This window comes from Bos indicus, chromosome 21, assembly GCF_029378745.1.
Source record: "Bos indicus isolate NIAB-ARS_2022 breed Sahiwal x Tharparkar chromosome 21, NIAB-ARS_B.indTharparkar_mat_pri_1.0, whole genome shotgun sequence".
In the NCBI taxonomy this organism is placed as follows: domain Eukaryota; kingdom Metazoa; phylum Chordata; class Mammalia; order Artiodactyla; family Bovidae; genus Bos; species Bos indicus.
In genome coordinates, this window is record NC_091780.1 from 33,250,825 (window position 1) to 33,263,382 (window position 12,558).

The 12,558-nt window shown below is 54.9% G+C and overlaps 1 protein-coding gene across 3 annotated transcripts in view; it reads right to left on the reverse strand.

Annotated features, from left to right (window-relative positions):
• The window catches only part of LINGO1 (leucine rich repeat and Ig domain containing 1), a 220,943-nt gene that overhangs the window by 187,850 nt on the left and 20,535 nt on the right, over nucleotides 1-12,558 (reverse strand). For 2 of the 3 annotated variants that reach the window (XM_070775356.1, XM_070775354.1), the window contains exon 2: nucleotides 6,730-6,832. The gene's annotated coding sequence lies outside the window, so the exon portion shown is untranslated. Of the gene's footprint in view, nucleotides 1-6,729; nucleotides 6,833-7,156; nucleotides 7,321-12,558 lie in introns of those variants that run through there. The other variant, XM_070775355.1, reaches the window with a different exon arrangement.

Here is a 12,558-nt window from a genome sequence, read left to right on the forward strand (position 1 = left end):
CTTTTCCCAGCTGGGTGCCCTCCCATACATCCTGGATTAATCCCAGAAGTCACTCCATTCATTGAGGACATGCCTGAGTGTGCCTCCTCTTTTATCAGGGAAATTTTTCATTGTTTTGAAGCACTCATAGGTTTTAATTTGGGGTTGAGATTTTAAAGCCTCCTTCAGTGGTGAAGACGTATGAGGCAGCTTGTGGCTGGAAAGATTACCTCTGACCTCCAACCTGAAAGGGCCCAGAAGGGGCCAACAGACCCTCTAGAGGAGGGGAACAGAGAACCTCCTCTCCAAAGAGCCAGAGACTGAAGGCCTCAGTGTGGCATGAGACACACCCTTGACCTCTCTGAGCCTCCCCAAGAGAGGCAAAGTCGAGGAGGACTGCATATTTGAGCGACCCTCTACTGAGCACATTCAGGAGAGTCTGGGAGATGCTTGCCTTTAAATCCTGCAGACCTGGGGGGGAGTGGGGCCACATTGAAAGCTAAAAGTTGGGAGTTCCGATCCTAAACGACCTGGGACAGGTGAATCATTATCCTCTCTGACTAGGATGAGCTCAGTGCCACCGCAGGCTGCTGTGCAAGCCCAAGTTCAGAGTGGGTCTAACTGAGGGCCTGGCACATAGTGGGTACTCAGTAAGAGTGACTCTCCTGGTTGGGCCTTCCCGGAGGTCCAGTAGTTAAGACTCCAAGATTCCAACACAAGGAGCGCAGGTTTGATCTTTGGTTGGCAAACTAAGATCCCACATGCTGCATGGGGTGGCCAAACTGAAAAAAAGAGTGACTCTCCTGGCCTTCCCAGCCCACCACAGATCCCTTCCACTTCTCTGGCTTTCAGCCTCTTGGCCCTCAAGAAGTCAGACCCCCTGGTTCCTTAATCCAGGCTGCCCTCAGGGTGACACCACCTCCAGCCAGAGCCTCTCCACAGGCCTTGCCAGTCTGGGTAGCTGCCACCAGCCTCCTCCCAGGCCTTGCACAAGGCTGCCATACTTCCCACCAGAGGTCTGGGGAGTCCTGTCTGTGCACAATGAACCCATGCCCCCGCTCGCCCACAGGCACCATGCCAGGCTCTCTGCTGGGATCCAGGCTGCAGGCCTGCTGTCCCCCTGCCCTAAATCAGGAGACAACTGTCCCACTCCCACTTCCTAGTCCCCCACCCCCACCAGGGGTCCAGGGCTGGGGCTTCTCTAGGCTCTGAGTGCAACCCCCCACCCTTCCAACCCCAACCCTAACCCCATTACCACCCCCTTCCTGGTTTTTGCTCACACTATTCCTAACCAGCCATACCCTCTCTACATTCCTCCTTGTCCCACCTCCTTCCCCAAATTCTCCTCAACACTAAGGTTCAGCCTCTTCCAGGAAGCCCTCCCTGACTTCTCCAACCCTTATCTCCTTCCCTTTCTCAGACTCCCAGCATTTCTTCTCAGTCCCACTAACTTCATGCTGCTACCCAAAAGCAGGAACCGTGTCACCTACTCATTTTGGGGCCACCAAGCCCAGTACCACTGAGTACTCAGGAAGGATGGGATCATTAAATGATTCAGAGAGAAGGGGAGAGAAGTCTCCCACTGATGAAGTAGACACCTCTGTGAAGAGCCATCATTATGCCCATTGTCCTGATGGAGAAACTGAGGTTAAGAGAAGTGAAGCACTTACCCAAGCATCAGGGCTGGGATGTGAACCAGCCCCAGCAAATGGTGCTGTTAAGACACAGTCCAGGGAATTCCCTGGCAGCCCAGTGGTTAGGATGCTGTGCTTTCACTTGGGGTTCAATTTCTGCCTGCTCAGGGAAATTAGATCCCACAAGCGGCGTGGCTTGGCCAAAAAAAAACACAGTCCACAAATCCACATTCCACTGACATGACCCGCCAGCCCTGCAGTTCACACACGCTACCTCGTGTGACCCTCCGCTCCACTGGCACCTGTGCCACCTGGAGGTACAGTTATGGCTAGGCACAGATAGCCCCGAGAGGTGGGGTCACTTCTCAAGGCCACACACACAGCCGCAGCACTGGAGCTCAAATCCAAAGTCTCTCAGTTCCCAACTTGGTCAGAGCGCCGGATCATGACTCCTGTGACACGGTCTGTAGACGAGCCTGCCCATCCTGGTGCCCTCCCTCCCCAGGCTGTGGGATGGCCCTCCCTGTCCCCAGCCTGCACATCGCCTGCTCCCAATTATCGGCCGAAACCCGGCACTCCGGGGAGCACCTGCACGGTCGGCCGGCTTTCTGGAGAGGCCTGGCTCTCACGGTTCCAGGTGTTGACACAGACAGCCTCGCTGCGATGGCTCCCGAAAAGTAGGACACGTAGCGGGAGGGCAGGGAAGCAGGTGTGGGTAGAAACCCTCCCACCACCCTCCTCACCGCCTGGACTGAGGGCCCACTGTGGAAGGGTCTCCTCGAATGACCTTGACAACTCCCGGAGGCGGACCCTGTGGGGCCTGGAGCAAAGGTCTGGGCTGCCCACTGAAGGGAGAGGCTTGCCCCGTGTCTCCTCCAGCTCGTCTTAGCTCAGTCACCTGGAGAGCCCCGGGGGCCATGGGAAGAGAAGCCTCTTTTAGCAAAAACCCCTCTCTGCATCTAGGGGTCACTTCACTACTCCCTTATCTGTAAGTGGGGCTCAGGTAATAGAGGCTTTCACATTCCAGACACTCCAGGAGGCTTGGTTGGCTTATCTCGGCAGGATCCGAGGAGGCAGCTCTCCTGGGCCACCCAGCAGACATTCAGCTCCAAGCAGGACAGACCCAGTCTCCCAGGATATCGGCTGGGTAGCACCGAGCCCAGGGTCCAGGCTGGAAGGCAGGTGGACACGCCCACCCAACAGCTACAAAACCACACCCAGCACGTCACCAGTGAGCCTAGGGTCTCAGAAGCCAAGAGGTACTGCGCTCTATGCAGACTATGTGCTCCTGAGCACAAGCTCAGGCCATGTTCACGGTTACGAACTGTCATCACCACACCCCAGCCTCCTCCCAGTTCCATCCTGGCTGAGAGACGATGACAGAGGGTTCCCGTAGAAGGCACCAGGATGTAGGGTTCAGGCTGGAGCCAGAGGGGCTTAAAGGCTAGAGGGTGGAAGTAAAGACAGTTCCCTGCTCTTTGCCCTTCCCATGCCAACCCCCACCCCCACTGTTGAGCGGGAAGGAGGTGCAGCCCACCCCATCACACACAGCCATCATTCTCAAGGCTGTGGGCGCCCATCTTCAGTGTCCCCCACTCTCTTGCCTGCAGCTCAGGCTCCATTCCGTCTCTCTCCAAGCCCAGCTCAAGCACTTTTATTATTCAGAAGAGCCTCTTGATTGAAAAGGCCTCTGAGGCATCTCACAAATAAGAATCCTTTAATTGGGAAGTTGTTAACTTCTCAAAGAAGAATTTTAATTTTGCTTCCCCACCACCTCCTCTCCCCTGAAACCTATGAAAACTATGGACCAGAAACAAAGACAGACAAAGCCAAACACCCCGGGGCACCCCATCCCCAACAGTGCCAGCATCCAAGGCGGCAGAGACAGAAGTGGCAGCTGCCCCCTGCCAATTTGCACAGACACCACAGACCCCCACCTAAGAAGTATGAAGGCCTGTGGGAAGGCCTCAAACCTTTCCCTTTGGGCGTGCCTGCTCCATCCCCCCCTCACCACCCACACAAAGGGTGGCAGATGGCTGAGGGGTTCAAGGATGACAGGGCACCCAGATGGGGGGTGAACCACGTCTATTCGCTTCCCAGAGCCTGACTCTTGATGCACATCTCCCCACCACCCTCTCTTTTATCCTCGGTCACACTGTACTACAGCGGACGACTACACTTAACTGAGCATTTACTATGTGCCAGACGTTGCTCTAAGCTCTTATGTGTACCAACCAACTTAATCTACACAAAGTCAATGCTGTTACATTCCATGTTTACTGAAGAAGAGACTGAGGCCCGGAGAGTGTAAGTAAATAGCCTGAATTTGCATCATTAGTGAGAGGCAGAGCTGGGACTGGATTCCAGGCAATCTGACCCCAGAGTGAGCATAATCCAAAGGGCCACCTTCACCCGCCGGCCCCCCTCCATGGCCTGTGCGCTCCTTGAGGATCAGGGCCATGACCAGCTCATCCCTGGGTCCCCTACCAAACAGCCCCAAACAGCCGCACTGAGGAAATGTCTGCGATGTGAACATGGAACAAAAGGAGTAGTTAAGAATCCGCCCTTCAGCTATGCCCATGCGCAGGAACTAGAGAGGAGCCTGGGAGCTGCAAGCAAAGATTATCCCAGGAGCCACACCCATGGGTCATCCGCCCAGCATGTGAGTATTACTGGGGTGAACACATGTGCATAGGGAGGGACAGGCTGGAGGGGCCACCAGATGGGCCTAGAGGTCAGGGAGGCTTTCTGGAAGAGACACCTACCCCCAGCCTCCTTCCGTGGCTCTCCAAGGTCATGGGTCACCTCCCACTCTCCCCCTAGGTAGGGGCAGAAGGGAGGCCTGTGTGACCAGTAGCACTGATTCAGGAGTCAGTAAGTATCCAGAGCGGGGGTGTGCGCCCCTCCTGCAAGGAGACCTGGGCAGGGCTGGCCACAGAGAGAGAGGCTTGATTTAAATGCCATCAACCCCACCAGGAAGTGAGAAGTCAAGGGCTATGGCATCCGGGACCCCCAACTTCACCTGCCCTTCCCCTACCCCATCAACCCGCCCCCTCCCCTCAGACCACAGGAGCACTGGAAGAACAGGCAGGAGGAGGCAGAAGACAGCAAAGAAGGACCTGGGCTCCCTCCAGGGTTTGGCTGAGTCGAGTCTCAACTCGTCAGCAGGCCTCAAAGGCTTCCGGTGACCAGCCTGCACTGCCCCCCCACCCACATCCTGGGCACCTCATTCCACAAATACTCCAAAGTCTCCACCTCTAAACCTCTGCTTAGCCTGGGCCCTCCCCCTCCTCCCCTGAATCTTTTCCACCCATCACAGCTCCACATACATTATCTTGTTCACGCAGATGACACACCAAGGAAAAACATCAAACCCTACCACAGAAAATTGGTTAAACACGCAATGGCACATACAGGCTGGAACATTACACTGCCATTAAAAATCACATTCCAGAGCAGTATTTAATGGTGGGGAAATGAACTTGGCGTAGTATTAAATGCAAAAGGCAGGTTAGAAAACAGTAAGTACAGTTTGATCCCAATTATGATATAAATACATATTTTGTAAAAGACTGACGGGCAAAACACCCAAGTGCTCACATTTTCTATGGAGAACACACAGACTTCTTTACTTATCAGAAAAATAGAACATTTTAAATGAATCCTACAGCCTTCGAGGCTCAGCTCGGGCACCCCTCCTTCAGGGCCCTCCAGCCCCCTAGCCGAGAAGGTGGCCTCCACTCTGCGTTAGTTCCCCGACTCCCTGCACACTGAGCTTCCGGTGCTCATACTAGTGCCTGAGCAGTTGGGGGGGCAGTGGGGGGTGGTGGAGGGGGCTGCGGTGCTCCCCCCGCCACGAGGGTAGGGGCAGGGCCCAGCCACCACCTCCCTGCCGCCCCTGCCCCCAGCCCTCCCATCACCCCAGGCTGCCTTGCAGAGAATCCGGACCACCTGCTCTCTCCCCATCTCCCAGCAGCAATTACAGGTTAAACTGGAGGCTAATTAGCTGCTCATTCCACCCAGGGCTGACTGATTAGCAGGAATATCTTGATGGAGGTAACTGGACTCCAAAACGAGGAGGGCCCGGGAAGGAGATCCTGCTGTCTGCTCCCTGCCAAACCCTGCAGCTTCCTGAAGGGGAGGACGGCATCAGCTGAGCCTCAGCCATATCACAACTGTTCACCCAACCCTTCAGGAGAAGGGGCCGCTAGGTCTCTTTCCTCTGAAAAACTGGGTTAACGTTCCAGCCCAACCTACTGCCCCAGCCCTCCCCCAGCGCGCCTTCTGTTTAGCAGACCTTCTCATGGGTCACGGAGGCCTGTCAAGAACAAAGCATTAGCCCAGAAAAAGAGTGGAAGTCACTTGTTCAAGGTCACAGGCAAGTCTAGCGAGGCAACAACCCAGGTCCCTCCTCCCCCCCCCCCCATCAACACCCTCTTCGGGACTTGCTGTGGCTTCTCCACATTCCCTCATACAGGACCAGAGTGGGGGGGCCTGTCACCTCCCACGTGCTGGGTGTCCTGCTCCTCATGATAGAGTCCAAGAGGCCATCTGCTCTGCTCACACAGACAGCCAAGGTCACCTGGCTGCCAGTGCCTGTCACATGCACACACCTGGGGCTGAGCCTCTCCTGCCTTGAAGGTGTCAGGACTCACACGTTTACTCTGGCTCGGAGCCCCGTGAAATTCCCCACATCGGAGCCAGTGCCAGCCTCCTGACAGTTCCCTGGACCCTGACTGTCTCAGTCCACACGTTCCCACTCCCGTCTGACCTGGAGTCATGCACACGTCTGGTCAACAATGTGACAGGACCAAGGACAGAGCCCTTCATCTCACCACGAGAGACCTCCCACGCCACACGGGAACCCGACAGCCGGCAGGTCCAGGAAACCGTGTCGCTCAGAATGCCCCAGGCTTCTGAGCTGGCTGCCGGTGCCCTGCCGCAGCCTGGACTAGTGGGACACCCACAGCCACAGCAACCCTCCTGGACTTGAGTTCAGGCCGAGGTGGGAGATGGGAACCCCCCGCAATGGCCTCCCCACAGCCTCTCCCTCAGGGACACCACATCCACCCCACATGGCCCACCCGCACCTCCCAGGCCCAGAGCAGCGTCTTACCTCAGGTCAGGTGGGCTTGTAGGGAGTGTAACTGGGAGGGGGCCTGGCGATCTCTCTCTTTGCCTGTGGGCTCGGGGGCCTCAGGGCCTGTGAGGGCAGGAGGCTGTGGGAGAAAAAGTCAAACCATCAGCCAGAGTGGGGGCAGCATGGGACGGGTCTGGGGGGCAGTGGGGGGCCATGCACACAGAGGGTCTGATCCCACTAGGCTGGGCAATTAACACTCATACATCTCACACCCAGACTCTCTCTCCCTCTTGTTGACACACTCACATACACACTCGCATGTGTTCTCACTCCTTTGCATACTTGCACTTTATACACACACACATATGCTTTCACCTGTACATATTGCACTTAGTCTCTGACACACTTACATATCACTGGCACTTACACCCACATGCACTCCCGCTCACTGACACTCACATACCCGCACAGGCCACCAGCTCTGGCAGTGGGGCTCTGGGAGTGGCGGGGTTCCTGGCAGCAGGCAGAGAGGTGGGTGTCTGCATATGCCTCCCCTACCCACCGGCTCTGCGACCTGGGGAAAGTCAAGTCTCTGAGCCTCACTCCTCTCATCCATAAAATGGGGATACCATCTCTCCAGCCAGGGCTGCTGGGAAGATAAAAGGAGACAAGAGATGCACGAGCTGGGCCATGTAGGTGCCCAGCCGGTATCAGGGACTGCCTTCCTTCCAAGCCTGGCTCCAGGAGGCAAGCCCGGGTGGGTCCCTGAGAGCGGGTGCTGCAGAGCCCCAGGGGTGCCTCTCCGTGGGCCTGAGCCCCTGCTTCCTGGTTCCCAAGGATGCCCTCTCCCTCCCTTCCTTCCCCTGCCTCTCCTGGTTTACTCCTTCACCAAACATTATCCCAGGGCAGCTCGGGTCCCAGTCCCCCCACCCTCCATCAGTGAGGGAGTCGTATCCTCTTGGCAAGGCCCCAAGACACAGGCCTGGGGCTGCAAGTCCAAGGAGAAAGGTCAGCTCCCAGCTCTCTCAGTCGCTGCCTGCGTGGCCCTGGGTCCAGCTCCCTCTCCCAGCCTCAGTTTCCTCAACCTCTCAGTTGTTGTTCAGTCACTAAGACATATCCGACTCTGTGAGCCCATGAACTGCAGCACACCAGGCCTCCCTGTCCCTATCTCCCGGAGTTTGCCCAAGTTCATGTCCATTGAATCGGTGATGCTCTCTAACCATCTCATCCTCTAAGAAGAAGACCCAAGTCCCTTTCTGAGCTATTGCCAAGAGGTTCCAATCCAATCAGTGTTTCTCAAAGTGTGGGAGACGTGCCACAGGGGTGCATAAGGGGATTCTAGGTGGTATGCAAATGATTTTATTTTCATAGGTGTTTATTTTTCCAATGACAAGCATATCACAGCTGTGATTTTATGGATGTGTGGCGTGGGGAGCACTGGGTAATCCACCTTCAAATGTGAGTCAACACAAAGACAAGGACTAAGAAAATGCAAGTGCAGGTGGCGCCCAGAGGTGGCTATAACTGCAATGGTGACAGGGAAACGCAGACGGTCAGCATCTCACAGGGCCTGGCTGCCAGCAGCCCTCATGAGGGTTAGCAGTTCCCTTCTTCTCTGACCGGCCAGATCAGCCTCCCCTTTCCTCTTACTTCCCCAAATGGCACCGTACAACACAGGCTTGGACCCCCGGGGGACTCACAAGGCCTTCCCGACAGGATGGATGGAAGCGTGGATGAAGTCAACTTAGAGGTGGTTATCATAACGTGAGCAGAAGATGGCAAAGGCCTCTGAGTCCCTTCCAAAGTCAACATTCCATCAAGTCTAAGATGCAAAAGTGGAATTCCTAGCTACATGGTAGATGAATATGGAGGAACCCTCTAGAGGCAACTCTTCTTGTTTCCTGGGCTGCAAACTTCTCCTCCAAGGAGGAGGCAGAGAAATGGGCACTGAGCAGGTTCCAGGGTCCACCTGGGCTTTCCCATCCTGACAACAGAACCACAGCAGTGTGAACCCAGTAAGACAGGGCCTGCCTAGCTCCACAGGTCACCAGCCCCAAATTACACTCCCTGCTGCCAGCAGATCCCAAAGGTGCCTCCCAATGGCTGCTGACCCTGGAGGACAGGACCAGACAGAGGGATGCTAGCCCGGCTCGGACGGGTGGCCAGAGTCTGGGCCATTCCTCAGGCCTGGGTCCTCCAAGCCAGGCCTATCCAGGCAGGGGTACCCTGAGTGGCTGCCCAAGCTGGCTCCCAGTAGATTGGCACAAGTCAGCAAGGCCCAGGCCAGCCTGGGCAGCCCCATCCCGGGCAGGCCTCCAGACCACCTGGCTGGCAGCCCTGAGTCCAGCTCCACCTGAGCTGGCAGGGCAAACCATGCCCACAGCTCTGCTCCGACTACCCAGCTGCCACGTTCCACAATAATGAATGGGCCTCCAGCTCCCTTCTCCCCAAACCTTCTGGAAGCTCCCACTCTCCTCGGTGGCATCACAAAGAGTTGCTGTGGAAATGGGACCACAGGCAGAGTGTGACAATGATTTGGGGCAGGGGAGGAGATGCAGGGGGAGCCGGAAGCTCTGCTGGACATGGGGGGCAGGGGTGGGGGCTGCCTGTGTGTGCCAAGTCCTAGAAAGAACATGAGATCCCAGCTGCAGGCCTCAGAGCCACAGGGGGTGATGGGGACCATGGCAGAGGTGGGGGGTGGGGGGGCGATGCTTCTGACCTGCCCTCCTGGCTCCTTGGCCCTTCAGTGGAGCCCGGGGAGCCCTGGAAATCAGATGCCTGTGTGTCCAACAAAACTAACGCATGCCCTGAGGAACATGAGCGTTTCATGGAAACAGCTACTTCGGGATGCTGCCAAAGTAGCTTCAGTACTGTGGGGGACTAGAACCCAATAAGTGCTCAGCAAACCTGTGATCAAAGAGAATGATACTGGTGTGCGTATATGCACGTATGTGTGTGTGTGTAAGAGAGAGAGAGACAGAGACATGTGGCTGTACTGGTCAATCCAGTCACAGAATCACAGAGTTTGAAAGGCCCACACCCATTGTACAGATGGGGAGACTGAGGCCCAGTGAAGGTCAGGGTCAACCCAGCAAGTCAGCCAAAAAGTTAGGCCCAGAACTCAGGTCTCCTCTTCCCCAGACCTAAACCCTCTACCCAATATCCCTGGGTTTTCTCTCATTCATTCATTCTGTTTTTGCTGAGCAGTTACTCTGTGCTTGGTGACCGGGATATAGAGATGTGAAGGATACCACCCCCACCTGCCAGAAGCTCAGAGAGGAAACAAGCCGCCATGGTCAGAGGGAGGCGGGTGGGACAGAGGTTCAAGGGACTGCAGGAGCCCAGGGAAGGTTATCGTGGGGGTTTGAGTTACGTGCTTCTGAGCCAGGCATCAAAGAGACCTCGGGCTGTGCCCAGCTTGTCTCCCAACTGCTCCCTCAGTGCAAGCCCCTTACAGCTCCCACACAGCGGCCTCCAGTGTGGGACAGTAGCGAGCCCACCTGGGGCCCTCACCTCCAGGAGGTCATGGGGGTGTTCCCCATTAGCGCATCCAATCCCCAGAAATGAGCAACCATGAGAAAAGCATGTTATTACACAGGAGGAGTTCAAAGAAAGCTGGTGCCCTGACTGCCCTCCTCCTGCCCCAGGCTCAGCCTCCTCTTGCATTGTCCACTCTTTCCTTGTTCATTCTTGCTTTCCTGGGCACCTTGCATGAGCTGGGCATAACACTGGGCCTGGGTGGAGCAGAGAACAAGTGAGCCCTAGACACCAGCCACCACACTCGTAGATTTCAACTCCCCATCTCTGTCAGCGCACGCAGATTCTCTACTGCAGGGCAGTTTTTGGAGGGGGTAGTACTGAGAGGGCAAGAGGGGACACCTTCTAGAGTTTGGCTTGAAAGACCCACCAACTCTGCTGTATCCCCCATGGGCCACGCCTCCCAGCAGCTGGTACGCACTCCCATGACCAATTCCAAACAGGTGGAAACCGAGACCCTGAGAGGTGACTAGGTGGACCCCGGTCGCTCAGTGCTGAGGAGGAAGGACATGGCAAGACAGAGGACAGTGAGGACAGAAGGGAGGGGCCAGGGCTGGGGCTGTGGGAAGGGAGAAAGGAGGAGATATCTGGGAAGGCCTCCTGGTGGAGGAGGGATGGGGCTTAGCTCAGAGCCTGCCCTCGGCCTCCCAACAGGAAAAGACTTTCTCCAAGAGAGAGAAATGCACCAGGGGTTGTCCTGCCAGCCCATGTGACAGGGGGCTGGGCTGGCAGGTAGAGGATGAGAGGGGCACGTTCCTTAACAGCCATCATCCTGTCCCAACCCACTGAGGGCTGCCCCAGTGCCGTCTCACATCCCAATTCCCTCTGCTCAGTGGGGAACCAGCTGGGGACAGGAAAACAGTAGAGACATAGAAATGGAGTGGGGCAGACACACAAAGAAATGGAGGTCTAAAGAAAGAGCAACTGTGACCCCAATGCCAGAGGGCAGAGGGGAGACAGAGAGATGAAATGCATGGGCAGAAGGGGCCATCCCTCCCTTCCCCAGAGCCAGAGCTGCAGCTGCCAGGAGGAGCCTATAAACCAGGGCTTTGCAAAGACATCTCAGCAATAAAATTCTTATTTGAAATGAAATCTTATGCAGTGGGGGAAGCCTTCTATGCCAGACATTAAATCCAGAAGCCATAAAGTGAAAAATTTGATAAATCCAACTACATAAACATGTAAAAACATCTGTACAGCAAACATACTATAAACCAAGTTAAAAGGCAGTGGGAGAAAATACCACTAATATACAAAGAGCCCCTACAAATCAATAAGAAAAAAGACAAAAGAAGAGGGAAATTGGCAGTGAATTAGAAACCCACAGAGGAAGAACTAAAATTGGCCAATAAACATATGAAAAGATGTTCTATCTCACTAGCAATCAGGGAAATGCAAATGAAAACGACATGATATCATTTTTTTGCCCATCAGACTGGGAAAAATTAAAATGATTGATAACAACCAATGCTGGCAAGGATGTGGAGAAATGAGCACTCATGGACCAGGAAAGGGAGGAGGATTTGGCTCAACCTTTGGAAGGGTAATTTGGGAAGACTGAATAACATTCTAAAACCCACACACCCTACAACCTAGAAATCTCACTTCTAGGAGCTTCTCCTACAGAATCGATAGCATAGGCACTCATATATAAATATTCAAGGATGCTCATAGCAGCATTGCTGGGGAGAGTAAAAAAGAAATGGCCTAAATGTTTATCAGTAAGGGAATGTTTAAACAAAACACAGCACATCCATACTATGGAACACTCCGCAGCCACGCAGCCATTTGACAGAAGGAGGAACATCTATGTATAACAATATGAAAAAAAAATCAAGCTGTACAATGCTATTTCAGAATGAGCCCATTTTTATAAATAGCAGATTGTTCGTTTATGCCCCAAAAGGCTGGAAGACAATATGCAGACAGTACAGGGATCACTTCTTAGCAGGGGCACAGGGGGGCTTTCACAGTCTCCATTGCCTACAAATGTGTGGTTGAATTTTCAATAGAGTTCACTTAATCCTTTCAATCCTGCTAAGATTCCAGTATAAAAGGCAGACCTGAGCAGATTGGCTGTGGTTGAAAGGGGAGGGGCCTATGTAGCCCCACCCCCAGACCTCTGGTGTAGGGTGGGAGTAGGGCTACATAGGACCAGTTTGAGGACCTCAGCTGGAGAATGTGAAGCCCATACCTCCACTGCCCCAAACCAAGGCCCACGGGGAGCCCTCCCTGGCCAGATGGCACTCACTGGCAGCAAAGCTGTTTGCAACGAGGCCTCAGTGGCCACTGGGCGTCTCCAACCTGGACTGATTTCTCTGGGATGCA